The sequence below is a fragment of the Homarus americanus genome, unplaced genomic scaffold (assembly GCF_018991925.1).
Source record: "Homarus americanus isolate GMGI-L3 unplaced genomic scaffold, GMGI_Hamer_2.0 scaffold30535, whole genome shotgun sequence".
In the NCBI taxonomy this organism is placed as follows: Eukaryota; Metazoa; Arthropoda; class Malacostraca; order Decapoda; family Nephropidae; genus Homarus; species Homarus americanus.
In genome coordinates, this window is record NW_024732440.1 from 6,404,936 (window position 1) to 6,432,510 (window position 27,575).

The window sequence follows — 27,575 nt, forward strand, 5'->3', positions numbered from 1 at the left end:
GAGTACAGTATTCTAAATGCACATCTTAACCTGACAGCTCCACTTTTTTCTCTTCGTTAATGACCCACATGATGCATAATTTCAAGCATCAGTGATTCAGCGTCAGTACTGAAGACTATATGTACATAGTTTTTTTTTTTTTTGCTTTCATAGGATCATAATTAAATTTAGTCTTCATTTATGACATTTTTTGACATCTGGTTGCACACACACAGCCAGGCAGACACAACGAACACACACAAACACTTATTTCCACCTCTACACAACCCGTCATTAAAGAACGCAGGTTTTAATTTGTTACAAGAGACTGTTTCCCCCCAACTCACACAAACACCAAAATCATGTCTCAGGACATTATTTGTGTACGTTCCAAAAAGTAACTTTACGATTTTGCGCGAGACAATATGACAACGGGCGAAGGATTTTGACAACCCTACTGAGACAAGAGGAATCGCGGTGTTAAATTTGTATTTGATCGAACCACTCCGTAAAGATTGATTTTGGAACGAACACCTGTACTGTCTATATACATGCTGAATCTATATAAAGTTGTACGACTATCATTGTAAATATCTGTCTGTCTGTCTGTCTGTCTATTAACACATCGCCAGAGAGCAAGGGAATGTATAGTGTAAAAGAGGTGGAGTTAGTCTAGCGTTTCAATCTGGTGGTGAAAATGCGTCAACAAACTGGATCCCTCTTGGACACTGACACCAAGGGGGCGACACCGATTGATTGATTGATTAACAAACCAGAGAGACGCAGGAAAATAAATATAACAAAAGACATTATCTAAATTTCAATCGGGATAATTTAATTTACTTTTATCGATAACTTATATTCATGAAACTATCTATACAAAATTGAGTTGAAAATATATGACACAAGAGACGAAGGATTTTGGCAACCCTACCGAGATAACAGGAGTCGCAGTGCTCATTTTGAAATTCATCGATCACCCTAAGTAGAGATAGTTTTTTTGAGTGACTACTGTACATGTGTCTAAGAGTTGGAATTGAATCCGTCAACCACCCGGAGCCACAGTTAGACAGTTAATATCTATACATTGTGCATTTTCCAGTCTACCGGTGAACACACAGAAAACTACCCCCATAACGCAAAACCCATACAAGTTTCCTTACCTTTCGGGTTTGTACAGGCAAATAGTATAAAATGGTCTATTAACCAAAAAATTTATACCAGAGAGAGAGAGAGAGAGAGAGAGAGAGAGAGAGAGAGAGAGAGAGTCGAGCCAATAATGTGAGAGTGAATGAGGGTGTTCCGCCAGCAAGTCTCAAGTACCCCAGCCATCAGATAAAGGCAACGACGGCATTCCAGGGAGAGGGGGAGGGGGGGAGATGGGGAGGGGAGTGGGAGGGAACAGGTAGGTGGTCAACAGGCTGTGTGTACATGTTCCACACCCGTGAAGAGAAAAAAGTTCCTGAAAATGTTCCTTAACCTGATACTATCGAACGTTACTTTTGAAAACCTGTTTTTTATTTTTGTTTTTTGGGTGGGTGTGGGGGTGTGGGGGTGTGGGGGGTTACTTTCGAGTCCTACGCCGCCAGAACTCTTGTTAATCCCGCCATAGTTGTGAACATTCTATAGAATGGTGTAAGTTTGTGTTCGGTGATGGAAATGATTCGTGTTCTTTGTCTAACTGAAGCTTCCATAATCCGTAAATGAGATCAAAATTTTCCATCAATTAACGTAGTAGTAATGTCATCATCATCATCATCATAAAACCACTTGTGGGATCCTGAATACTTTACAGAGTTCACTAAATGTCTGCTCTACCTTAATTCTTATCAGATTGCCAGAAACAAATGAAAATCTCTCGAGAAGACTAAACCACTGACTAAAATATCAAGTTACTTAAAAATATATATTATCATTTTAGATCGTTCCAATACAATAAGTGTTTCTAAAAGGCAGTATTACGTTTTCTAGAATCCAATATTACGTTTTTCATTTTATATAAGGTTTCTACAATATAGTTTATGTTACGTTTTCTAATATAGTATATTACATTTTCTAGTAAAGTATATATCAAATTTTCTAGTATATTACGCTTTCTAGTATATATATAGTAAATGTTTATAACAAATATTCACCAAGGATAACATAAAATATACATGCATGCAAGACATAACATAGAAAACATAACATTAACACCTCTAACACAAATCTTTTAACACAACCCCAGTTTAAATTTATCTCTGAAACACGCAACACCTTAATTTAACAGTTTTAACATCAATACTACTCAATTATAACACAGCCATCAGTGTCTCGTAGGGTAGGGCGGCTATCAACACAAACCTCACAAATTACTAATGGACTCTCTCTCTCTCTCTCTCTCTCTCTCTCTCTCTCTCTCTCTCTCTCTCTGCTAGGTAATTATAAGTGTTGCTAAAAGTATATTGGAGTCTTAATCACACACCCCCCCCCCCTCACCCCTTGTTACACGATCATGCCTCCCGGGTTGTGTGTGGGTATGGGGAGGGAAGGGAGGGAGGGCTTGGGTAAGGAAGGAAGGAAGGAGGGAGGGAGGAGGGAGGAGGGGTGGGTTTGGGTATAGGGAGGAAAGGAGGAGGAGGATAGGGAGGAAAAGGAGGAGGGGGTATGAAGGAAAGAAAGTAGGGAGGTTTGGGTACGGGGGAGGGAAAGGAGGGAGTGTTTGGGTATGAAGGAAAGGAGGGAGGGTTCGGGTATGAGGGAGGGAAGGAGGGGGAGGAGATGCTTATGATAAGAGAGGAAGCGGGTGTTTAAAAATGAAGGAGGGAGGGAAGGGGGGAGAGAGGGAAAGGGGAAAGGGAGGGAAAGGGGGGGAGAAGACGACTCATGTTCCTCACCGTAAAAAGTATCACTATCTAAACCTTCTCACTCCTTCACAGTTTTAATTCACTATCTCTACTTACTGTTAGACGTTTTTTTCTGTAAACTTCCCAAAATAAAAAATAAAAATAAATAAATAACGAGTTTAATGAGTTCTTTCATTTGTATTTAGTTTACACACACACACACACTAGTTATTACGCTCTTACGGGGGAACACATCCATAGCGCAGTAAAGTCAGCTGACCCGCACGCTACTCCCAATCACCCGGTAAAAACACATAGCTGATTAAGCTTCTCCCTGGACCGCCTTCCACTTGCAGTAATCGGCTCATTTTAACGGGTCGGAATCACCATTAATTGCAGAACCGATCACATGGCCGTGAGGGGGTGTGTAATTAGCCAATGAGCGGCTTACTCCCTCAACTTAAGACTGACCAATGGCAAGCGTAAGTTTATTATCCTATTTTCTTTGGAGACGCATGGGAAGAGCGATGGGGGGGTAGAGGGGTGGATGATGGAGGTGTGGGGGTGGATGATGGAGGTGTAGAGGGAAGGATGATGGGGGTGTGGGGATGGACGATAGGGGTGTAGAGGGAAGGATGATGGGGTGTGGGGATGGATGATAGGGGTGTAGAGGTAAGGATGATGGGGTGTGGGGATGGATGATAGGGGTGTAGAGGGAAGGATGATGGGGTGTGGGGATGGATGATAGGGGTGTAGAGGGAAGGATGATGGGGTGTAAAAACATAAGAATGGAGGAAACTAACACTCCTTTGTATGAACCCAAGTACTTTATTAGCCTTGTTACGAGCAAAAACACATTGTTTACTTGGCTTGAGGTTCCTACTTATCATTACTCCTAAATCTCTCTCGCAGTCGCATTTCTCTATGGCATCGTTGTTCATCTGGTATCTGGTTTCCCTGTTTACATCTACTATACTGAGTACTTTACATTTGTCCACGTTGAATTTCATCTGCCATTTTTCAGACCATTCGAAAAATGTGTTTAGATCTTCCTGCAGTTTTGCAGAGTCCTCGTCAGATTTAATAACACCTCCTATTTTAGTGTCATCAGCAAATTTACTTATGTTGCTGTCTATGCCGATATCTTTGTCGTTTATGTATATAATAAATAATAATGGTCCAAGTACTGAACCTTGGGGAACTCCACTTGTGACGTTGCTCCAATGGGACTTAGTGCCGTTAATCTTCACTCGCTGTTTCCTGTCCTGTAACCACGTCCTAACCCATTTAAGGATATTACCTTTGATGCCATGTGCTTCTACCTTTCTAATTAGTCTTTCGTGGGGGACTCTGTCGAAGGCTTTGCTAAAGTCGAGATATACCACATCATAATTGTGCCCCTCGTCCACCGATTCGAAAACTGATGAAAAGAATGTTAATAGATTAGTTAGACAAGAACGTCCGCTTGTGAAGCCATGCTGGGAATCATTGATCAATCGGTGCTTCTCTAGGTGATTTCGTATAGAGTTTGAAATGATTGCTTCCAGTAATTTGCCTACTATTGATGTTAGACTGATTGGGCGGTAGTTAGAGGATAGTGATCTATCCCCCTTCTTGAAAATCGGTATTACATTCGCTATCCTCCAGGATTCTGGTACTACACCTGTTTTTAAGGACATGTTAAACAACTTTGCTAAGGGTATACTAAGCTCTTCCTTACATTCCTTTAATACTCTGGCAAATATCTCATCGGGACCAGGTGACTTATTAGGCTTTAGTTTGTCTATTTGCTTACTAACATCGTTACTAGTCAGAGGGAAGGATGATGGGGGAGTGGGGGTGGATGATGGGGGTGTAGAGAGGGAAGATGATGGGGTGTGGGGGTGGATGATGGGGGTGTAGAGGGAAGGATGATGGAGGTGTGGGGATGGATGATGAGAGTGTAGAGGGAAGGATGATGGAGGTGTAGAGGGAAGGATGATGGAGGTGTAGAGGGAAGGATGATGGGGTGTAGAGAGAAGGATGAAGACAGGAAGGAGTAATGAAGATAAGATGGAAAAGGTGGTGCAAAGAAGAGTAATAGAAATGAAAGGGGGAATAGAGAAGACAGCTAGATAAAAGAAGAGGCGCGATGAATAGAGGAAGAGGGAGGGAGGGAGGGAGGAATGTGGTTGGTAAGCATTATCTTATCCCCACCACCACACGAGGAGGATGGTATCAAGACGACGCTCGCTGATGAACCATAACGTATCAGAAATTCCCCACCACACACCCCCTATCCTCCCCACCACACACATCCCCTTCCTTTCCCACCACACACCCCTCCTCCCCCACCACACACACCCCTCCTCCCCACCACACACACACCACACACCCTCCTCCATGACCACACACCCCTCCTCCCGACCACACACCCCCTCCTTCCCACCACACACCCCTCCCCACCACACACCTCCTCCCCACCACACACACCCCTCCCCCCACACACACCCCTCCCCCACACACACACACCACACACTCCTCCCCCACCACACCCCCCTTCCTTCCCCACCACACACACCCCTCCTCCACCACCACACACCCCCTTTCTTCCTCACCCCTCCTCTCCCACCAAGCTGTCTGGCATGTAAAATTTGCTGGATTATTAACTTCTACCGTGTCGCTGTTTGTACAAGACTCGTGCGGTCCTCCTGTGGCTCCCTGCTAAAGAAAGATGTGTGCACTAATCTGGTAAATGCTACCTCTGAACACACAATGTAAACACTTGAAATTTTAGCCCAGCCCACAGGTCCTTGTAACAGAGTCCGTAGTTCACTGTCTGAGGCTCTTAACACTCTTTACTTACTTAAGTCTCAGTTGCATTTGTTATTCTGCTTCTGGGTGATGTCTTCTCATATCAACCCACTGAGCAAATGGAAGGTGTGACCCCGAATTTTATTTACAGTGAATGTAAGAAAAATCCCTTGTAAATCTAGAGAAATTTATAAATAGGAGATGGTAACTGGCGGGTATTCAGTTTGAGTTGGTAACATTGTTCAGGTAATTAACCAGATTTCCCATTTTTTGCCTACCGTAAATAAAGGTGTACAATACAACTTCCCTAGACACAAGATACACAACAGGTTTAAACTAACACATTTCGTTCTGAAAACTTCTGTTTACTTCTGATCTTGTCAAGCGTAGGTTCACGACTGATTAGACCAGGCTATTCAACCGGTGACGGCTGAATATAGTCTAGCTGTCAAGTAGCCGTCCCGGTTGCGTACTCTACCAGGCTATTCAACCAGTGGCGGCTGAATAGCCACTGCATAAATAATAATAATAATAATAATAATAATAATAATAATAATAATAATAATAATAATAATAATAACAATAATAATAAATGACAAAAATAAATTAATGACAAATAAGGCTTTCAAATAATTAATTACACGGTCTTGATCTCACACTTATAACACCATAGTTTCTGCAAGATTCTGTATTAACATATGTTTTATAAATAAATAAATTTTACGATTGCATTTGACTTTTAAATGGGAAAGAATTAATTGTTGATAACACACACACACACACACATATATATTCATACATTCACACACTTGTCAACCATCAGCCAGACAAGACGTGCCCTGAAGGCGCTCCCGGTTTTGGCAGCCAGGCCGAGTCTGTTTGGCCCTGCTCCCCCAGCCCAACGCCCTACCAGCCTAACTACACAGGGATTTATTCAGCAAAACATTCAAGTGACCAGTGCAATGACAGATTACCAAACAGTGTTCCGATAGTGCACTCCAAGGAAAAGCACAAAAACACAGCAGTGTAATACAAGATAGTGGGCACTTTGTCGGTCACCTTCAAAGTGCCAGTGACAAGGACCACCGCGGTGTTTACATATATCGTGGATACTGTGTCGGCGACCCTAAGCGCCAGAGACATGGACTCACGGTGTTTACGACTGACAAATATTAACAGATGTCTACCAGTGTCCGTGGCCCTCAAAGTGCCGCCAGTGAGTTTATGGCCACCGGGGACAAACACTTCCGTCCGTCCACAACAACAGATATCAACAGATGGCCACCAATTACTTGCTCCTGCTGCTCTCTGTACCTTCTAAAGCGTGGGAACAGTTATCCTAATAGCAATGTTACAGGGCGACTCAAGTCACTGAACAAATTCCACATGTGCAGCTGTAGACAGGGGCGTCATAAATAAAAGCCCATTAGGACCATAACCTCCACTAGGAAACCAGAGAAACCCACCCCTGACAGACCTTACCAGTACACTGAAGTTCCATGGATATGGTATGATCTCCCGTCTTTACCGCTCTCCAACGTTACTTCCCTAGCTAATAAGCTTGACGAGCTGGCAACCACAGTCAGGTCAGTTGCTGCCAACGTCGTTGCCATATGTGAGGCTTGGCAAATTGTGCCTGAAACGTGTCATATTGAGGGATATCAACTCTTTCATCATTTTCGTTCACATGGACGCGGGGGGGGAGGGGTTGCCCTCTTCTGTCAAGATGACCTACGCCCGTCACGCCTGGATATTCAAGTCCCAGCAGATGTGGAGGCATTATGGGTACGTGTTGTACCACGGGCCCATCGCGCCACACTGCTTCGATCACAATCTGCGTGTCATACCATCCACCTGGCTCACCCACGAGACACACTTATCAATCATCTCATTACCACCTCAGAGTTAGGTACCCTTGTGCCAAGTTAGTATTATGCCGGGATTATAATGAAATTGACACCACTGATATCCAGGACCAGCTATCACAAGTTGTGAACTACCCCACACACGGTCAAAATACCCTTGACCTTATCTTAACCGACTTAGCGGACCAGTACCAACCACCTCAACCAATGCCTCCTATCGGGTGTAGCACACACCTATCAGTGCTCTGGTCCCCAGCTGCCACTCCCACTCAAGTAGAGACCCTACATCAAGACCTACAGGGCAGTAGATAGTTCACCATCCCTGGACTGAAGTAGTTAGTGTGGATGACGTGGATACCAAATGGATAAATTATACCAATACCACCATGGAAGCTCACCACCACTTGCCCGAGTAGTCCGTCAGATCTCACCCACCTGACTTGCCCTGGTTCACACCTCAGATCAAAAGGCTTATACAACAGAGAGACAGAGCCTTTTATCTCAATGACTACAACTGCTACAGGTCCCTTCGCAACCAAGTAATCCGCGAAATACGCACTGCAAAGAAGTCTCTCTACCCAACCAAATTGCAACACCTGAAGCAGACCAACATTAGTCAGTGGTATGGTAAGCTCTGTGGACTAAACAATAAGACACGCCCCCTCCCCTTCCTTAGCCATCTCACTAATGTTGATGCAGCTGAGCAATCAAATAACCATTTCGCTACTATATGCCAGACGCTCCCACGGCTTGACACAACCACTCCCCCTGCTTACCTACCAGTCCCCTTTCCCACTGACTTGGTAGAAGAATTTGTTGTAGCAAAACGTCTGGACAAATTGAAGTTAAAACACTCCACCACCCCCAATGACTTCCCAATGAAACTCTTCAAGGCGATCTCCCCGGAACTAGCTGCTAAAACCCTCTTATAAAGACTAATAAAGGATTGTCAACTTTTTAGAAATTAAAAAAGTGTGTACCTATTTCATGCTATAAAATATCTACGAACTTATAAAAGTATGTCAACTCACTAAAAAAATTAAAGTATGTCACCTCTAAAGCTAAAAGAAAAGTAGGTTAATAAAAAAATAAAAAAAAAGCTTTGCTAATTCTTTAAAACTTTCATAGTTGCTTGTCAAACTTTAAAACTTCATTATGTCAACTCGGAAAAATTCTCTAAAGTTAGTAGTCTTCAAAGCTTTAGAAAAAAATAAAAATAAAAAATATATATCAACCCTTGAAGACTTAAACAAAAAAGTATCTTAACTTTTTAAAACTTATAAAAGGGCAAGACTACTCTCAAACTTATAAAAAAAAGTTCTCAACTCTTTAAACAAAATAGTGTCTTAAAATAAATTAAAAAAGGTTCGTAACACATTAAATCTTAAGGATCAAAAAACATGTCGATTCTTGTCTTTGGTATAAAAAATTAACATCATCACCAACTACCAACAAGGAATTACTGTACTGTATATCTTACGAGCTACTGTACTGTACTAGCTAGTTGAAGAGAAAATTAAGATTAGGGTAAATTTTTTGTCTATCTGGAAATTCATGACAGTAAAAACTATAAATTTCCTCACCTACTTTCCACAAACTAGTCAGCTTTGGCATAGTGCTATTTATCCCCAAATCTGTACGGAGAAAAATTAAACTAGTGGACAGGATGTACAGTAATGGTGTACGAACATTACTTGAAGGAAAAATATTAATGTAATACGTGTACTGACATTATTTGAAGGACAGATGTACAGTAATGTAATGTGTGTACAAACATTATTTAAAAGACATGTTATGTAGTGACTGTACTGAAATAAAATGAAGGTATAATGTACAGTAATGTAATACGTGGACTTAAATCACTAAAAAACAGATGTGATGTAATCCGTGTACTAAAAACTCACTAGCTATTATACAACAGCTACTGTATCAATGACGGAGGACCTGAACAAGTTACCCAACTCCACCTTCACACAGATCCCTGATGCAACTTCTATCCTGTCTTTCTCCCATTAGCTGTATTAACTCAACCGATCTTGTCAAGGAAGTCTCAAAGTAATCTTGGTGCAATTTTGTTCTTAATACCTATGACTAAAATTAAGTAAGCCATTTAACTGCACCGTTTATCTTCATTTACGAGGAAAATATAACTTAAGAATGGTTAAGACTCCCGACCTTGGACTAAATGAACTCCTTGCCCCCTGAGAAATTAAATATAAATAATAATAATAATAATAATAATAATAATAATAATAATAATAATAATAAAAAATAATAAGATTAAAAAAATACAATAATAATAATAATAAAAGGCACCTATTACTGTACATATGGTTGGAGGCGTCGATTAGCATTACTGTGAACATTAACCAGTAGTGTGGAGGTCAAACAGGTAGTGATGTGCCTCACCTAAATTCACGAAAGGGAAAATATATACAGTATAATAATAATACATTCGTAATTGAATGTGTTGCTTTTTAATCAAGACACTGAATCTGCCACGTGCGTCTCAAATTCCAGAATGGGATACAAAGCTGGGCATGATTGGAAGGTATTATGTCAATAAATTATATACAAGTTAAATCAGTAAACGTCGCATCGACTTTTTTTAATCGGAGATTATTCAAATCAAACCACGTCATTTATTTACCACAAGGTATATAGAAAAGTTTTTTATGGATGTTCAATAAAGATGTACATGAGTGAACACGAACATTAAAACCCAACACCTATGATCAGTGTCCAAACACAATACGCGTGTGTGTGGTATCTGTCTTGGCATCGGTGAAACAAGACACTTAAAAATAAATCCGTAATATGATGCACACCGCATTTTTTTTTCTCCATTTGCCACAACGCTGCCACAAGAAACAAGAATAGGTTACTTAAGAGCTCGCTACCCACTCGGACAACTCAGGTGATGAAGCTTGCTAGGATGATGACAACAAGTGGGCAGGGGTGTAGGCAGGCACCGCTCTCTACCCTCGTCGGGTAAGGCTAACACACTACTGACGCCTCACCACACCACCAGTTGGTACTGTGCTGCGCTGACTCAGGCTAAGGCGACGGCCAGTAGGGGGCGGGGTCAACACGCTGCTGGGCGGGGCTTGCAGCACCCAGGGTCAAGATGTGGTGGTGAAAAGTGAGAAAAAAAAAGAGTGAATGAGGGCTTGTGGTGAAAAGAAAAAATCTTGCGTATCAGAAAGTTTGGCTTAAAAACCACCAAAGATCTCATTTAATTTCAGTCTAAAATAAGACTTTAAATAAAAAATATAAATGCCGTGACTTTGGAGAGGTTGTAGGAAGAATAAAGTTTATGATTTGAGAGGGAAAATGCCACCTTACGAAACCAGAATCATTTATAGTATATACAGTACCACCTTTTGTGCCTCATCGAATAAATACTGTATTATGACAAGGAATTTATGTCGGCATTTCTTCTTGTATCTTTAGTCCTTTGCTGTTGCTGTTCAAACATCTATCATTCTTTTTTTCTTCTCCCCTTTGTCGTTTCTGAACACCTTGAGTTACCTTATACAAAAGTGGAAGAGGAAGAAAGAAAATACACAATTTAATCAGCCTTTTACCCACACGGTTTAAATTCCCAAAGAAAACAAGTTCAGCAATTCAGAGAAGAAATGGTAAAGTGTATTTAGTGTTTGGTTACCACTGTACAAACTATAACTGGGACAAGGCTTCTTAGGTTAGGATGAGGTTAAGTTAAGTATTAGGTCAAAATTAAGGTTAGGTTAGGTTCGGTTAAGGTTAGGTTAGGTTTGGTTAAGGTTAGGTCAGGTTAAGTTTTTGGATCATGGCTACATTAGGTTAAGTTTTATGGGTTAAGGCTAAACTAGGTTAATTTCAATTTTTTAGTTAAGGCTGGGTTAGGTTAAATTTTTGGTCAAAGCTAAGTTAGGTTTCAGGTTAAGGGTAAGGTTAGGTTAGGTGAGCTCAGCATAAATTTTTGGTAAAGGCTAGATGAAGTTTCAAGATTAGGTTAGGCTTAAACTCTGAGTTCCCGCAGTTCGCACGTCCCTAAACGACCCTGCATGTGAGAGGTGTTGTTTCAGAGCCAAAGGAGCCTAAGGAACTGAATTTCACACATGTAAATTTTGTTATTATTATCGACTCTGTATCTATTTTTTCTGGCTAAATAAACTGTTTCAATATCAGAAGTAAAAAATCCAGAACCACCTCTTCCCCATAACCGCACACCTCTTCCCCATAACCGCACACATCTTCCCCATAACCGCACACCTCTTCCCCATAACCGCACACATCTTCCCCATAACCGCACACATCTTCCCCATAACCGCACACCTCTTCCCCATAACCGCACACATCTTCCCCATAACCGCACACCTCTTCCCCATAACCGCACACATCTTCCCCATAACCGCACACCCACACTAGGTTCTACAAACAACAAACTAACATAATTACAACCCCAGCTCAAGTTGCTGTCCAGTACAGTACTTCATTAATTATTTCACCGTTTGATAGTTCCAAGGCAGCGGAGGAAGAGAGGGGGGGGAGGGAGGGCGAAATGAAGGAATAGAGCGAGGGTGAATGAAATGATGGAGAGAGAGGGAGACATGAAAGAAAGGCGGAAGAGAGGGAGGATGATGGAAGTGAGTTAGGGTGAATGAAATGATGGAGAGGTAGAGAGCGAGAGTGAATGAAAAGATGGAGTGAGGGAGGGAGGGAGGGAGGGATAGATGAAGGAAAGAGAGGAAGAGAGGGTTATGTTATGTGTTAGGATAAACGAGATTAGGTTAGATATGGTTTTGGCTCTATGGATTGATTACATTCTGTTAGGTTAGGTTAAGTTAGGTCTTTTATTAGACAAGAATAAGGGTACGAAAATCACTATACATTAAACGGCTTGTATAATCACCCACTCAATAAATGACACAGAACCGGTTAATGATACTTAATAACCATTATGGCAGTTACAACACGCACAACATAAACAACAACAACGCTTGCATAACAAGAATGCAAATGACCCCAACAGCTGAAACGTACCAAGAACAACTACCAATGCTTGTCTACACGGTTGGGATTGTCATCTCTCTCTCTCTCTCTCTCTCACGCACACGCGCACACACACACACAATAAGTGATGCAATACGGAGACATTAATAAACCTGTTGACAACTGACACACAAACCCGTACATGGGCTGACTAATTTATATTCTCCCATAATGTATATCAATGCAAAAGGACCCCTTAAAGTAACCGTGATCATGGAATAAATATACTCAGAAACGTAACATAAAATAATAAGAGAAAATACATAGAGCCCTGTTTTAAGATGAGAGCATCAAACGGGTTACGTTTTCTCTGCCAGGTGTAGTGATGGAGGCTGTACACAAGCAGGCTCCTATACTGATAACCTGTTCCAGCAAGGTGAACTTGTTGGTTCATTTACTTGACGGTGACAGAAGCGACTAATGTGTGTGAGGCTGAAACCATTAATGAACTACTAAATTTTCGACGCTTATAAAAGATGATGTGATAATCTTATGGGTAATTTTATAACAGTACTGTATATAGAACACAGGTATAGCAATGTATACGTTTACAACGTATAAGGGGCTATACAAATTTAACTGGGCCCATAATTATGAAGACGAAGGTCCTATATATCGTCCACTTCCCTCGTTAATCTTAGTAGTATCAGCGTGTACCTCCAGCAACACTTCCTTACCGGAGTATATGAAAATTATGACAGCGGCGAGCGCCCTTGTGAGGACGTGTCCAGCACCGAGACGTGTCCATCACACCGCCAGAGAAAAACTTACACATTTCTCACAGACAATTGAGGTGCGCCAAGTGAAGCTGGCGTGTGTAGCACTTGATGAACAATTATTCATAATTATTACCACCGTAAACTACCGTTAATTATGTACTATCAACAAGGAGGTCGTATTATGAGAAATATATCATGGTCATTTCCGTTGTAGAACAAGAACCATCCACCAGCTGGTATCGTACATCAATGATCAAAATTAGTCTTTAACTTACGTCGTATTCCAAAAGTTTACACCCAAACCGGTTCTTTGATATTTAATCTACACAATATGAACATTAGAGCGGTGATAATTAAACGGAGGTTAGTTATTTATAATTGTCAGAACAAGAAACGATATACTCGTGGCTGTGGTTCTCTCAACAAGAGTATTACTAACGGTGAGGAGGGAGCGGGGGACAACACCTGTAATATGATCAGCAGCAGGTAGACGTCCGTACCCTGATACACCTCCACTTCCCCTTATGGTGTTATACTACTAATTTGACGCTTCAGTGTGATGTGAATTACTTCCCTTCAACGATAACTGAAATATTAAAAATGAATGGAAAAAATAGTTAGTTTGTTAGGATATTGTAACACAGGATAAAGTTGTAGCGGAAGTAGAGGCAAGATTGGACGTACTAGCAAGATAATACTGTATACTGTACTGTACCTGAGAAGGAAGGTAAAATATACATTAACCTTCACTGAAAATTTAATGTTCGATTTTTCATCAATAAAATTAAGCCTATCAATTGTTGACATACTACAATATTAAAGATGTAGACGGTCAATTATTTAATGTTAAATTAATGCACTGCTAGTATTTAAAGGTTTGTTAATATATATATATATATATATATATATATATATATATATATATATATATATATATATATATATATATAATAATAATAATAATAATAATAATAAACTAGAAAAAACATGAGGCGTTATTTCAACGGAGCAACACTGTATACAGAAGCGATAAGCTTTAGATTTATTATATACCTAAAAAAAATCGGAGTTAGAATAAGACTCGCATTTCGGTCTTCCCATATTTTAGGTTATCTGATATGGTGTGAGTCACGGGCACCACCGGGGCCTCCTGCTCATTGGTCGGTTATTGATGACAGACGGCCGGGTCTCCTTCTCAATGGTCGGTTCCTGATGACAGACGCCGCTCGTGAAATATTGGCCAATATGAAAGGCTGGGCAGGAACCTGTGGGTTTGCAACAACGCAGATAACCTCCACCTGACCCTGCTTTTAAATGCCCTCGAATTAATGCCGCCTTCACTGCTCACTGATAAGCTACTCACAATTCACTCTACCTTATCTCTTTACCAATTAAGCATGCATGAGTTTCAAGTCCGGCTCACTGGTAATAGTGCTAATGCTATTATCTTAAAGGAAGGGCAATTTTTTGTTGATCTTTAATGTAATTAAGAACTTCAACAGCCAGGGATTATAACCGCCATCACCAACTCTTACTTCCTACACCAGACAAGTTGTTATAATATAAGGTACGCAAGTATTGGGTTGTTGAGCGTCAATAGGACTAAACATTGTTGTTTTCGTGTGTTTCCATGTTGTTGGTTTAATAATGTATTAGCTACTGTATTCTAGGTTATCAACAACTGAATATTAAGATATATATTTTTACTACAATTAAACTGCTTAAACTTGCACAATCAAATCAGTTCATAAACTAAACAACTATAAAAATTTAATACATACTTTAATGCTTAAAATAAACTACATTCGAGTGTATACAAGAAACATACACGAGACACTGCTCTGCTGTGGAGGAACGATTACAATGTTTATAGGACCACCAGCATGATCACTGAATGCATTATAACATCAACAAAGACCCGCTATTATACCTCTCTTACTTCAACCATATTCAACTACTTATTAAGACCGGCTAATCAGTCCTGGTACTGCGGTACTTACCGATAAACGTATCCAACAGGTCTGAAGTATAAAGAGCAAACATGACATTACCCAATCATCGATGAAGTTCAACATGCCAATAACTAATCAACGACGAGGCTCCACAAGCCGACAACCAATCAACGATGAGGTTGAATGTGCCAATATTTAATCAGAATTTACACATATAAGACTATACTGAGAAGGTGAATCGTATAAATAAACTTTCCACGCTAAGCTAGCCCATAAGCCACGCCCCTCGTCTATAGCTACAAATAGCCGAATGGTTCCACCCCCCAGGACTGCTCGTGTATAAGCGCGTACTTATATCGATCTTTTATGATAAATATTTAGCATCCACTCTGAAGTGCTAATGCCTTGAAATCATCTGCATTTTGATAGTTTAGATATTTAACATTATTTTAGATAACAACAGGTCTGCTTACCAATTGTGAACACGTTTACTTTGAACTTTCTATGAACCAATCAGCTATTAAGAAGAGGGGCGTGGCTTTTGGGTCAGGTTAGCGTGGAAATACTATAGTAAAAGTTATACGAAGATCTTCCTAATGTTGCGCTCCCTCACCTGTCATAGGCACTTTACGTATGCCAAGAGAGATCAGAACGCCTCTATCTATATATTTGATATTATAGACGGAAAAGAAGTGATTTAATTGAAGTTTATAAACACCTTGAGGTACTTTACTCAATCAAATCTTCACATCTGGTGCTAGCGGATGCCCGGCTCACCAGTGGTAACAGCCTCAGGTTAAAAGAAGCCAGAAATAAGGGTTGTAAACTTCTGGAAAAACCTGCCGGAGTGTGTTATGAGCCCATTTAAAATCAGACTTGACCAACACCGGGAGAAGTCCAGATACATTCAAGAGCCCGTACATGCCCAGCACTTGCCAGCAATGTGTAACAGAGAAATGACTGCCCGTCCGACTGGCTTTGAGCTGACCAGTAGCGAAGTGGATAGAGTAATACTTAGCAATTTTACCAGCCTAGTTGCACCTGGGTAAAGCAATATGCGGAATCTGTTATTGCGACAGACTTGTAAATACTGACTACTGTACAATAGAAAGCTAATATCAACACAGGTATTTTTTATAAGGTTGTATCATTATTATTATTATTATTATTATTATCATCATTATTATTATTATTATTATTATCATTTTTATTTCATTGTACTCGAATTACCGGTACCATTCATTGAACAACAGATACATGCAACGAAATGGAATCAGACGTAAATGAGCTTGCAATACGTGCACAAATACTACATATAGTACATACACACCTTCAGCAAACATACAACCATACCTACACACCGATGCATACAATCATACATACACACACCTACTACTACTACTATGCTGTCACTCGGAATCAAGTATGACGATCATCCTGCTATGATACAATGATATGAGTTATTAAGGATGTCACCTTCGTTGGTTGGCTCACAGCTACACAGAAACACACCCACATACACCCATACATACAAACACACGAGGAGGCAGCAAGTAAAACGCACTGAAGCACAATAATACTTCAATGGTGTGGAAAATCTGGTCTGGCTAGAGGTACTATTATGTAACTGTCGAAGCAATGGGTAAATGTAAGTCAAGTGCCAGCGTAAAGATCCAGTGAGCCACACGTATATACAATACACCTGGGGGGGGGGTAGTCATGGTATAGGACAGATGGCTGGTTGAGATCATGAGAGGGAGATACGATAGATAGGATGAAGGGTTAGATATAAGGATAGTACTCATGGAGGCTAGGAAGGGGAGGTGAAAGAAAGAAAAGTAACCTGTAAGATGATTTAAAGGATGGCTGGATAACATGGATACAATATAGGATGAGGAATGGATAAGGATAATACATATATATACGTAGTTAAGGTGATTGGGTTACAGGTATGCGATAAGGATGAAATTAGGATAAAAAGTGGATTAGAATAAAGTATGGATTAAGATAGTGGGTTAAGATAAAAGAGTTGATTAGGATAAAGGGTGAATTAGGATAAAGTGTGGATTAGGATATAGAGTGGATTAAGATAGAGAGGATTAGGATAGTGTGGATTAGGATAAAGTGTGGATTAGGATAGTGTGGATTGGGATAAAGTGTGGATTGGGGTAAAGTGTGGATTAGGATATAGAGTGGATTAAGATAGAGAGGATTAGGATAGTGTGGATTGGGATAAAGTGTGGATTAGGAGAGAGTGGATTGAGATAAAGTGTGGATTAGGATAAGGAGTGGATTAGGATAGAGTGGATTAGGATAAAGAGTGGATTAGGATAATTAGTGGATTAGGCTAGAGTGGATTAGGATAAAGAGTGGATTAGGATAAAGAGTGGATTAGGATAAAGAGTGGATTAGAATAAAGAGTGGATTAGGATAAAGTGTGGACTAGGATGAAATGGATTAGGATAAAGTGTAGATTAGGATAAAGAGTGGATAAGAATAAAGAATGGATTAGGTCAAAACAACCGATGAAGTGGAAGATTAGGAAAAGCATGTGGAAGAGGAGGCAGAACAACTGGATGAGAAGGATGAACAAGTCGTGGAGGAGGAGGAAGAATAACAAGTGGAGGAAGAGGAGGAGGGGGAGGAGGAAGAGGAGAAGGAACAAGTAGAGGATAGGAAGGAAGAACAAGAGGAGGAGGAGGAAGAACATATGGAGGAGGAGGAACATCATATGGAAGAGGAGGAAGAACAAGTGGAGGAGGAGGAAGAACATATGGAAGAGGAGGAAGAAGAACAAGTGGAGGAGGAGGAGGTAACATGAGGCAGGCTGACAGTTTAATGAGTCTGGCAGCAGAGCGTCCACTCGGCCCCCCCAATATGGCCCCAAGCTGAGTTATGAGGCAATGTTTATACCACTATCCAGGGTAGTAGGGAGGGAGGGGGGAGGGAGGGGAGGGAGAGGGGAGGTGGAGGGAGGTGGAGGGGAGGAGGTGGAGGAGAGGTGGAGGGATGAAAGTGGGGGGTGGATGAGGGAAGGTGGGGTGAAGAGGGGAACTGGAAAAGGAAGGAAGGAAAGAGGCAGAGAAGAAAGGAGGTGGAGGAGGGAGGAGAGAAAGAAGAGGTAGAAGACGGAGGGAGTGGGGGGGGGAAGTGAAGAGGGAAGGAAGGTGGAGGAAGAAAGGAGAGGGGGAGGGAAGAGGTGGTGAAGGGAGGGAAGAGGGGAGGTGAAGGGAGGAAGGGAGGGAGGGAAGTAAAAACATCATAATAATAATATTAATAATAATAATAATAAATACAATAACAATATTGATAACAATAATAATAACTTTGCTTATGTGAATTAGAATTATAACTGCAATAGAACATATTATAAGAGCAGTTTACAGCACCACATGCCAGACTAGGAGGGACCCACTTCCTACACGGCACCGATGACTCGCCGCTGATGGTATCGTCTCTGATGTGGTAACAATGACTCTCAACGACATGTTATCGCATCCCAAATGGCAACCAAGGCTTCTAGTTGGATGATATCAGTCCTTAATTGGCAGCAGTGACCCCCCAACCCCCCCTCAAAGAAGGTGTGTATGGAAGAGGGAGAGAAAGAGAAGGACTGGAGGGGGTAGGGCGGGGCAATCGGGGCATGGATGGGGTAGGATGGGTGGAAGGGGGCTTAGAAGGGCTAGGATGGAGCATAGAAGTGTGTGTGAGAGAGGAGATGATGTTTGAAAAACACACACACACACACACACACACACACCACAACATCTCTCACAATCATCTGATGTTTTTTTTTTTACCCCATGTTATTTTATCAATACATGTAAACCATCCAATCAATTATACCTTGTGTTCGTGTATATAGAATTCCATCACTAACATCAAAGATAATCTTATGGAAATAGCTATATAATTTTAAGGTGAAAAAATTAATGTAACTCTCTCTCTCTCTCTCTCTCTGTGTGTGTGTGTGTGTGTGTGTGTGTGCAGTATATACTTGTCTTTTCCCGGTGTTAGTATCGCCAATTCAAGAGCTTTTGAACTCACTCATCTGCATATATAGAACTTACATAAAAATATAAGAATCATAAAATAAGAGAAAAATACCAAAAGGAGAATCACATGGCAACACTGAAAATGGGTAAAGGTTTGGTTGGAGGGAGGGAGAGCGCTCTGGCAACACTGTGGTCGGGAGTGTTGCTCAGTGTCACTCTTTGATGTGGTCATCCGTCATAGTTCGCCTCCCTACCAGTAATACCTCCTTCTAAAACCTCTTAACCTCCCTACCTGTAATACCTCCTTCTAAAACCTCTTAACCTCCCTACCTGTAATACCGCCTTCTAAAACCTCTTAACCTCCCTACCTGTAATACCTTCTTCTAAAACCTCTTAACCTCCCTACTTGTAATACCTCCTTCTAAAACCTCTTAACTTCCCTACCTGTAATACCTCCTTCTAAAACCTCTTAACCTCCCTACTTGTAATACCTCCTTCTAAAACCTCTTAACCTCCCTACCTGTAATACCTCCTTCTAAAACCTCTTAACCTCCCTACCTATAAGACCTCCTTCTAAAACCTCTTAACCTCCCTACCTGTAAGACCTCCTTCTAAAACCTCTTAACCTCCCTACTTGCAATACCTCCTACTAAAACCTCTTAAAACTAACTCGCTCGTTCACCTAACACTCAAATACTGTTAAATACAAAATACCTACACATCCACCTTAAAATAATTTCTGCACCGCCACTCACTTCCTAGGAGACCCAAAGATAGAGAACAACATTGATCCGCCTATCTTGCATGTCGCCAATCTCGTGTATGTGTCTAAAGGGATTCATTCCTTTTGTGGGCGGTGGTAATATGACTTCTTTTGGGCACCTACAACATATTATCAGATTGAGAAGATATCGGTCAGACTCTCTCCCCTTTCCCCCCTCCCCTCTCTCTATCTGACTAGGCGGGCGTCTAATATGTAGGGAGTTCTGTCGTCATGTATAAATTGAGATTCTTCTTCTTCTTCTTCTTCTTCTTGATACGGTTATAAGTCAAAACTTCCTAGTAACTGGATATGTAAAAACACATCTAACGGTTTGACTTAAATTATTGTATTATTATTATTATTATTATTATTATTACAATTATCATAAATCAAAAATTATCATTCATATTACTATATTATTATAATTATCATTCACATCAAAATAACACTAAAGTCGCCATTATCCGTTAACTTAACAACGGCCAGGAGAGACGCACTGTTAACTTATCTATAGAACAAAACACTACCTCTATCACAAGTCATTAATTATTGTTTCTCTGCACTGTCCTCCATGTACTGTACTGCTAAATCTCTCTTCCTTGGTACAGATAGAGAGAGGAGGGGGGGGGGCACTTTTAGCTTCCATGGTCTTACAGTAACTTTCTCTCCATCTGTCGCTTCTCTTTAGTTACCTGTCATACCACGCTTCCTGGCCATTCTACAAAGCTATCGGCTCAACGTATCGGATGTCGGTGTGGCGTCCGCGTGTGTCTGGGATCTGCTGTGTATTCTGAGGTCTTGATGTAACTGAGCTGATTCTTTAAAGTGCGTGTTCGTCTCTCACGTCAGCTTACCCCGTCTCTGCCTCAAGCTCTGTAATTCCGCACATAATACCGACATAACAAAAGATTCGAACCCACGTCACGAGACACCCAAGCCTAACACCGTAAAACCCCTAAGTTACTAATCCTCCCCCTCCTCCTCTTTCGGAATTAACATGGGTTATCTGTCCTCTCATACGTCACAAGAGGGCATATCACGACACACGTCCGTCCTGTACAATTATCCTAGTGGGGGGGATACTTGACGCTACCATCCCTCAAGAGATAGATTGAATGTGTTATCCTAAACTTAGGATGACCAAAAGGAGCGTTTCTATCTACTTATCTACTGGGGGACAATACATGGTGTTTCGGGATCTTCTTAATATTAGTTACGGGTTATAAAATGAAGTGTTCTCGTGTACTAAAGATCCAATGGCAATCTTCTTAACATTCGTAATGGGTGAAAAAAGTATATTAAGTAATGAGTTATAAAAGGAATGTTCCCGTGTACCGAAGACACTATGGCCATCTATTATAGGTATCCGGTAAATTTCTCGAAATCAATTGCGCGAAAAATAATATCTCGAACGATCAATTCCTCGAAAGGCAGATTGCTCGAAAATAGTGGTTTAATGAAGAATATCCAAAAATAAGATAAAAAAAATACAACTTTGTTAGGTTAGGTTAGGTAAATTTCGAGCAATTTACGGTCGAGCAATTGATTTCGAGAAATTATTTTTCGAGCAATTGATTTCGAGCAATTTACTGTCGAGCAATTGATTTCGAGAAATTATTTTTCGAGCAATTGATTTCGAGAAATTTACCTAGATTCTCTATTATAAGACCTGGAGGAGCATTATAACACTAATAACAAGACACCTGGTGGAGTATTATACCACTAATAACAAGACACCTGGTGGAGCATTATAACACTAATAACAAGACACCTGGTGGAGTATTATACCACTAATAACAAGACACCCGGTAAAAGATAAACCGGTTAACAGTGTATAAAGAAATAGCCATTAAAGGGACCACAGGTATAAGCGAGCAGCCCACTATGCCATAACAGGTGGGCTGGAGGGGGAGCTTATAGAGGCGCCGCCAGCCCTATGTTTACAACCCTGGAGTCTTATCCCCTAAAGATACCTAAGTTAATTTCTTCCCTCAATTGGAAATGAGAAAATACATAAACTGTACCGTAACTAGAGGCGTACCGTAATTAGAGGCGTACCATAACTAAGGCGTACCGTAACTAGAGGCGTACCGTAACTAGAGGCGTACCGTAACTAGAGGCGGGCGGTGTCTTACTAACTCAGGATTTGGGTGAGGAAAATAGTGATTCACCAACTGCTGCAAGTTAATGAGCGGAGACTACTAGAACCGTTCAAAATGTTGTGAGTGAGTGAGTGGGCGTCAGGACAGGCATTCACCGATTCACATGATATAGCTAAGGTAATAATAACCGAATCTCTCAAAGAATCCAAGAAAACTGATGATGGAGAAAGAGAGAGAGATAGAGAGAGAGAGAGAGAGAAGAAGGATAACTAATCTCTGTAAGCGACGTCTCGGAAGGATCCCCTGATGGTCCTGTCTAAGGGATGGGAAGGAGGTCAGTTCCCTCATGTCCAGATAACAACGCTGGATCCGGGTTCTCAAAAGATGCCTGCGATATATATATATATATTTTTTTTTAAGTTAGGGGTAATAAAAAACAAATATACAGATTACGGTACAGTCACAATGCAATTTTAACACCATTTAGCCGCCATCTCACAGTCGTATAGTTGGTTACTTCGATACGGGGAAAATGTAAATAATGAGCTGTTAAGAATTACAGCCAATATTCACAAGGATTCTGTATGCTAATCTAAGCCAAGGTAGAGTCTCGGTATAATCTGAATGCCATTTGAGGCTTTATTTGTACAAGCTGTAGGTCCAGATATGACATTCAAATGCCTTCTTACTATACAATCAAATTTACGAGAAAAATATAACGTACGAACTTTTGAGACGTGTATGTTACTTCTGTCCTCACACTATGTTAAAAAGACACAACTATAATCAAGGTAAAGTCTCGGCGTATTTCTGATGTCATTTGAAATGTTAAATGCCATCTTACGTCTCCATGTACCAGGAAAATGTAACATAACATATTTCTCAGTCCCAAGCTCAAGATATGCGAGGAATTAGTGGTGGTGGGTCAGCCTGGTATTCCTCCTCCTTTGTCGACCGTCTCGTGATGGTATCTGAGGGAGGCCATGTTCGGTTCACCTCCATATGGTTCTTCCTAACCCGAGATAAATCTAATATGTTGTGCTTAGTGATGCCGCTGCTGCTTTTTATACTATAATGCTATTTTTCCTGCTACTGTTTCTATTTCTACTGCTGCCACCAGATTTTAACATCCTACTACACGGAAACAGCGTCAACACACAGCACGGAAACACTTCAACACAGCTCTGCCTTCCAGTGAACAATATGACCTTCCATGCACATACTACAACACACCTGCTGAGACGGCGCCATGTTTTAATTAACTATAACCCTATATATAACTACAGCAGGAGACACCACAAGAAGCCAATGATACCGTCGAACATAAACATGGCGATGAGGAACTGTCATGGCGGGGAGTGTTGTGTCCAAATAAAGACCAAGAGATTGAATTGGATAAGACCTAGATTTATTACGTATATATTCTAGCGGTTACAGTGAATATGATTACTAAACATTAACAATATTATAGATGTAGTTATTAATTTTCCCAATCATTGTTTTTTTTACTAATAAGTTCCGTCACATTGAGAAGAATCTTTCCGGATAACGTGGTTTCTGTGACAGTATTCTGTGACTCCTATTTCCACGCCCAGATAGTCAGCTCCACTCCCCTTCCCGGACATTGGAAATTGTCACCTGGTAGTTCTTTCGGGTTCTGACAACAGGTTCACAGAGATTCGTTAGTTACTCTTATTCTTAACTGGGAAGACGTGAGAAGTAAAGTGGAGTTTCTGTACAATTTCGACGCTGCGCTTTACATTGGGAAGGAAATTTAACCTCCCTGGGAGAGTTCCTGGAGGTAACTTAATCCCACCCAGACGTGTAACCACCACCTGTAGACACCATGACGAAGTGACTGTAATCCCTTAATAGCGCCACCTTCACCTACCCCACCACCTGATGACTCCCCATCAGTTATCCCTGGACAGGTCGCACCTCATTAAGGAGCTAAAGGAGGCTAAAGGGGTCCCCGCCATAACAGAAGCCGCAGCAGGGATATCAACGTTTGAGATTTGAAGAATGAAGAAGATGGATGAGTGATGTGGCGGGTGTCCAGTGATGATGATAAAGGAGAAACGGATTGATAGTGTGGCTGTGTGACACGTAAATATATGAAGACCAGGCCAAGATACGAGTGTCAGCCACGACCACAGGTAAGAATAACTTAATAACACAGATTCGATTTTTAGGTAGAAAAAAATATTCAAAGCATTCAGACGGTACAGCACACCTTGTACTGTGCGTGGTTCAGAAAGGCTTACATCAAAATGCCTTCCATGGCAGTAACTTAAATACCATAGAAATATATCAAGAGACCAACCAACTATATCTAAATTAATGACCCTTCACACCCCTGATCGAGACAGTACCAAACCCTAGTAAGACCACAGCGCCATCGCCGGGTAGACAAACAGTTTAGGGGCTCAGTGCAGCCGTGTAAATGGACTCTGTTCGTGACTGTACATACACAGACATGATAAGAGACTTGGAATGTGGGTGAGGTGCACAAGGAAGCTAATGCCAGCCAACTGACCTAGTGAGTGTAAGCGCTACCTACTTTCGTCTGGCACATGGCAACAGTGACAGCTCAGACACATGGACTGGTTGCTAGGGTAGTATATATACCACAACACCTTTTAACTACTACGGCTACATTATACTTGTTTCTGGCAACTATCAACACAATCTACTCATGAACAGGTTAAATGATTATCCTAAACGATGCCATAAGTTGCTGCAGGGTTGTGGGAGTCAAGGTCACGACACAGTTCATTTAGCTAGAAGTGGCCGTCGATAGGCTATATGTTGATCATTGGTTGTTAAGACATATGAAGCTTTACCTTAAGAGTACTACAATAAAACAGAATACAATGCAATATAATACAACACACGAAACAATACAACACAATATAACAACAATACAACACAATGCAACAACAATACAACAACAATACAACGCAATAAACCATAATACAATACAATGCAACACAAAGAAACAGGATAAAGTTACTGTACTGGATAAAAGGATTTAACCTTATTCAAAAGAAATAATAACACGAATAACAAAAGAAAATTACTACTACAACCTAAAAGCAAATATTAAGAATTATTACGTAAAGTCGTGTGAAGAATAAACCTCACTTTCTCAAAAAGTCCTCCTCAGTCAGGTCAGGAAAGGAGCAGGAAACTGACCTATACCTCAACACACGTAAATATATTCAATTCATAAACACAAAATTATTTAACAAAGGTATTCTGTATTATTAACTATTACAGGTGTATAAATAAGTTACAAAATACATACACGAATTAAACAATAAACACGGTAAAATACGCAGAAACATTAAACAAATACAACAAGCGTAAACAATAAAAAAAAATCAGACAAACAAATAAACAAAAATAAACACTAAATAGATATACAATGAAAAAAATCAAAAGAAAAGGAAATATTGGAACACGTGAGAGGGTTGTTGTGAGCGTCAGGTGGAGCACAGGTTTGAAAAAAATAAAATAAATATGGCGAGTGTTGGAGCTACCTCGATAACTGGTGACCCTGACCCACCACTAAATACGGCCTCTGACTCACTGCACACACAAATAATGTGATGGAAGTGTACACACACACACACACACACACACACACACACACACGCGCGCGCGCGCGCGCACACGCACTGTAGAACTTGAGGAAGACCGAGAATGTGTGGAGATAGAGAGATGATGATGCAAACAAACCCAGAAAGAATGAGATAAACAGAAGCATAGAATGTGAGACAAAGAGAAATAAGTCAATGAAAACAAAGAAGAGAGAAAGAATATTGGACAAACAGAAGTAGTAGAGAAGAGGTAGAGGGGAGAAGAGAGAGGTGCAGGGGAGAGGGGTAGGAGGAAGAGGAGGGGAAGGAAAAGGAGAAAATGGAAGAGATGTAGGAGGGGGGAAGAGGAGGGGGAGGGGGAAGGGAATGAAGGGTAGGGGAAGGGAAGGAGGGGTAGGAGGAGGAGAGGTAGTCTGGCTGCGCTTGGCCTTGATCTCAAGGTCAAGCCACAATAAGTGTAGTCTCCTTAAAAGCAATATCAATTACTTGTGGCAGCCTTTATATTCATTCTTCCCGACAGTGCTAGATGGGCTGAAAGGTGGGTGTTATATTAAGTTAAGGTGGGCTGAAAGGTGGGTGAGTGTTATATTAAGTTGTGTTCTGACCTCACTAGAGAAAAGGTCACAGCGGTTTAGCTCCCGGGGATAATTGTCAGTAATGGCTAGTGCTACTTGTGAACAGGGCTGTGCCCTTTCGTTGGCCGAGTTAGAGAGGGCCAAGGAAGAAATCTTGAAATTAAAAAAAGAGATGGCGAGGATGAAGGAAGAAACGAAACAGAAAAAACCGGTGTCTGACGAAAACTCAGGCGAATGGTAGGTTGTGAGAAGAGGGACGACCAAACTGGTGGTGAAAAAACGCACCCAGGTGGTGAAAAACCCAACAAGGATACGTCAACAACAGCTAAGTGTACCAACTCTTACAGTCCTTTGATAGATGAATTGGACGTTAGTACTGTATAGTCAGGGACAGGACTGACAAGGAAGGTACGAAAACTTTATTTGTTGGCAACTCACAGGTATGGTACTTGGACAGAGTTTTTTGTGGTAAAAAAAATTATAATGAGGGTGTTTGCCAGAAGCTGGGGTGGGGGATATAGTTGACAGGACGGACAATATCTTATCTGGCAATGGGAACAAACCCATTATCTGCCTCAGTGCAGGAGGCAATGATATTGGCCGGTGTAGGAGTGAGGAGCTTCTTGATAAGTTCAAGGCAGCTATAGAACGTATTAGGACTAACGGAGGGATCCCTATCATATGTGGTGACCTGCCTAGAAGGAGAGTTGCCAATGAATGGTTGTCAAGGGCAGTTGGTGTCAACTACCGTCTTAACAGATATTGCAAGTCAATATCAGTCCCATTCATTGACAACTGGGACAACTTCTACAGCAGAAGGGACCTTTATGCTAGGGATGGGGTGCATCTGTCTAATCTGTCTAAGGATGGGGTGGCAACCCTGGCTGGGTCTCTCGAGAGGGCAGTTCAAAAGATATCAAAGTCTTTAAACTGCTAGGGAAACATATGAGCACGGGGGTGGAGGAGACTGCAGTGGGAGCGGGTAAACAAAGTGAATGGTTACAGGGAAATAGTGTTAGGAATGATGACGAAACTAAATTAGACATGGAGTTAAAACCTAAACGCGACAGAGAGAGGACTCAGAACACGACTAACTTAAATGTCTACTACTCAAACAGTAGAAGTATGAGAAACAAAATGGATGCTGTTAGGGCCTTGGTATCTACCGAAAAAAAATCGATATAATAGCATTCACTGAAACATGGATAAACCTAGACACACGTGAGTTAACTGTCAAATACTAAATTGCAGGTTTCAAATTATTCCATACCGACAGGCAGAATAGGAAAAGAGGCGGAGTAGCAATCTATGTCAGGGATAATCTGAAATGTGAAATAAATAAGGAAATAAAAACTGAGCGGAATACAG

At 41.0% G+C, this 27,575-nt stretch overlaps 1 protein-coding gene across 2 annotated transcripts in view; it reads right to left on the reverse strand.

Moving 5' to 3' along the window:
* The window catches only part of LOC121868791 (collagen alpha-3(IX) chain-like), a 194,475-nt gene extending 183,983 nt beyond the window's left edge, over positions 1-10,492 (reverse strand). The window contains exon 1 of one of the 2 annotated variants that reach the window (XM_042369711.1): positions 10,367-10,492. The gene's annotated coding sequence lies outside the window, so the exon portion shown is untranslated. Of the gene's footprint in view, positions 1-10,347 lie in introns of both variants that reach the window. The other variant, XM_042369709.1, reaches the window with a different exon arrangement.
* Between the last annotated feature and the right edge of the window lie 17,083 nt (positions 10,493-27,575).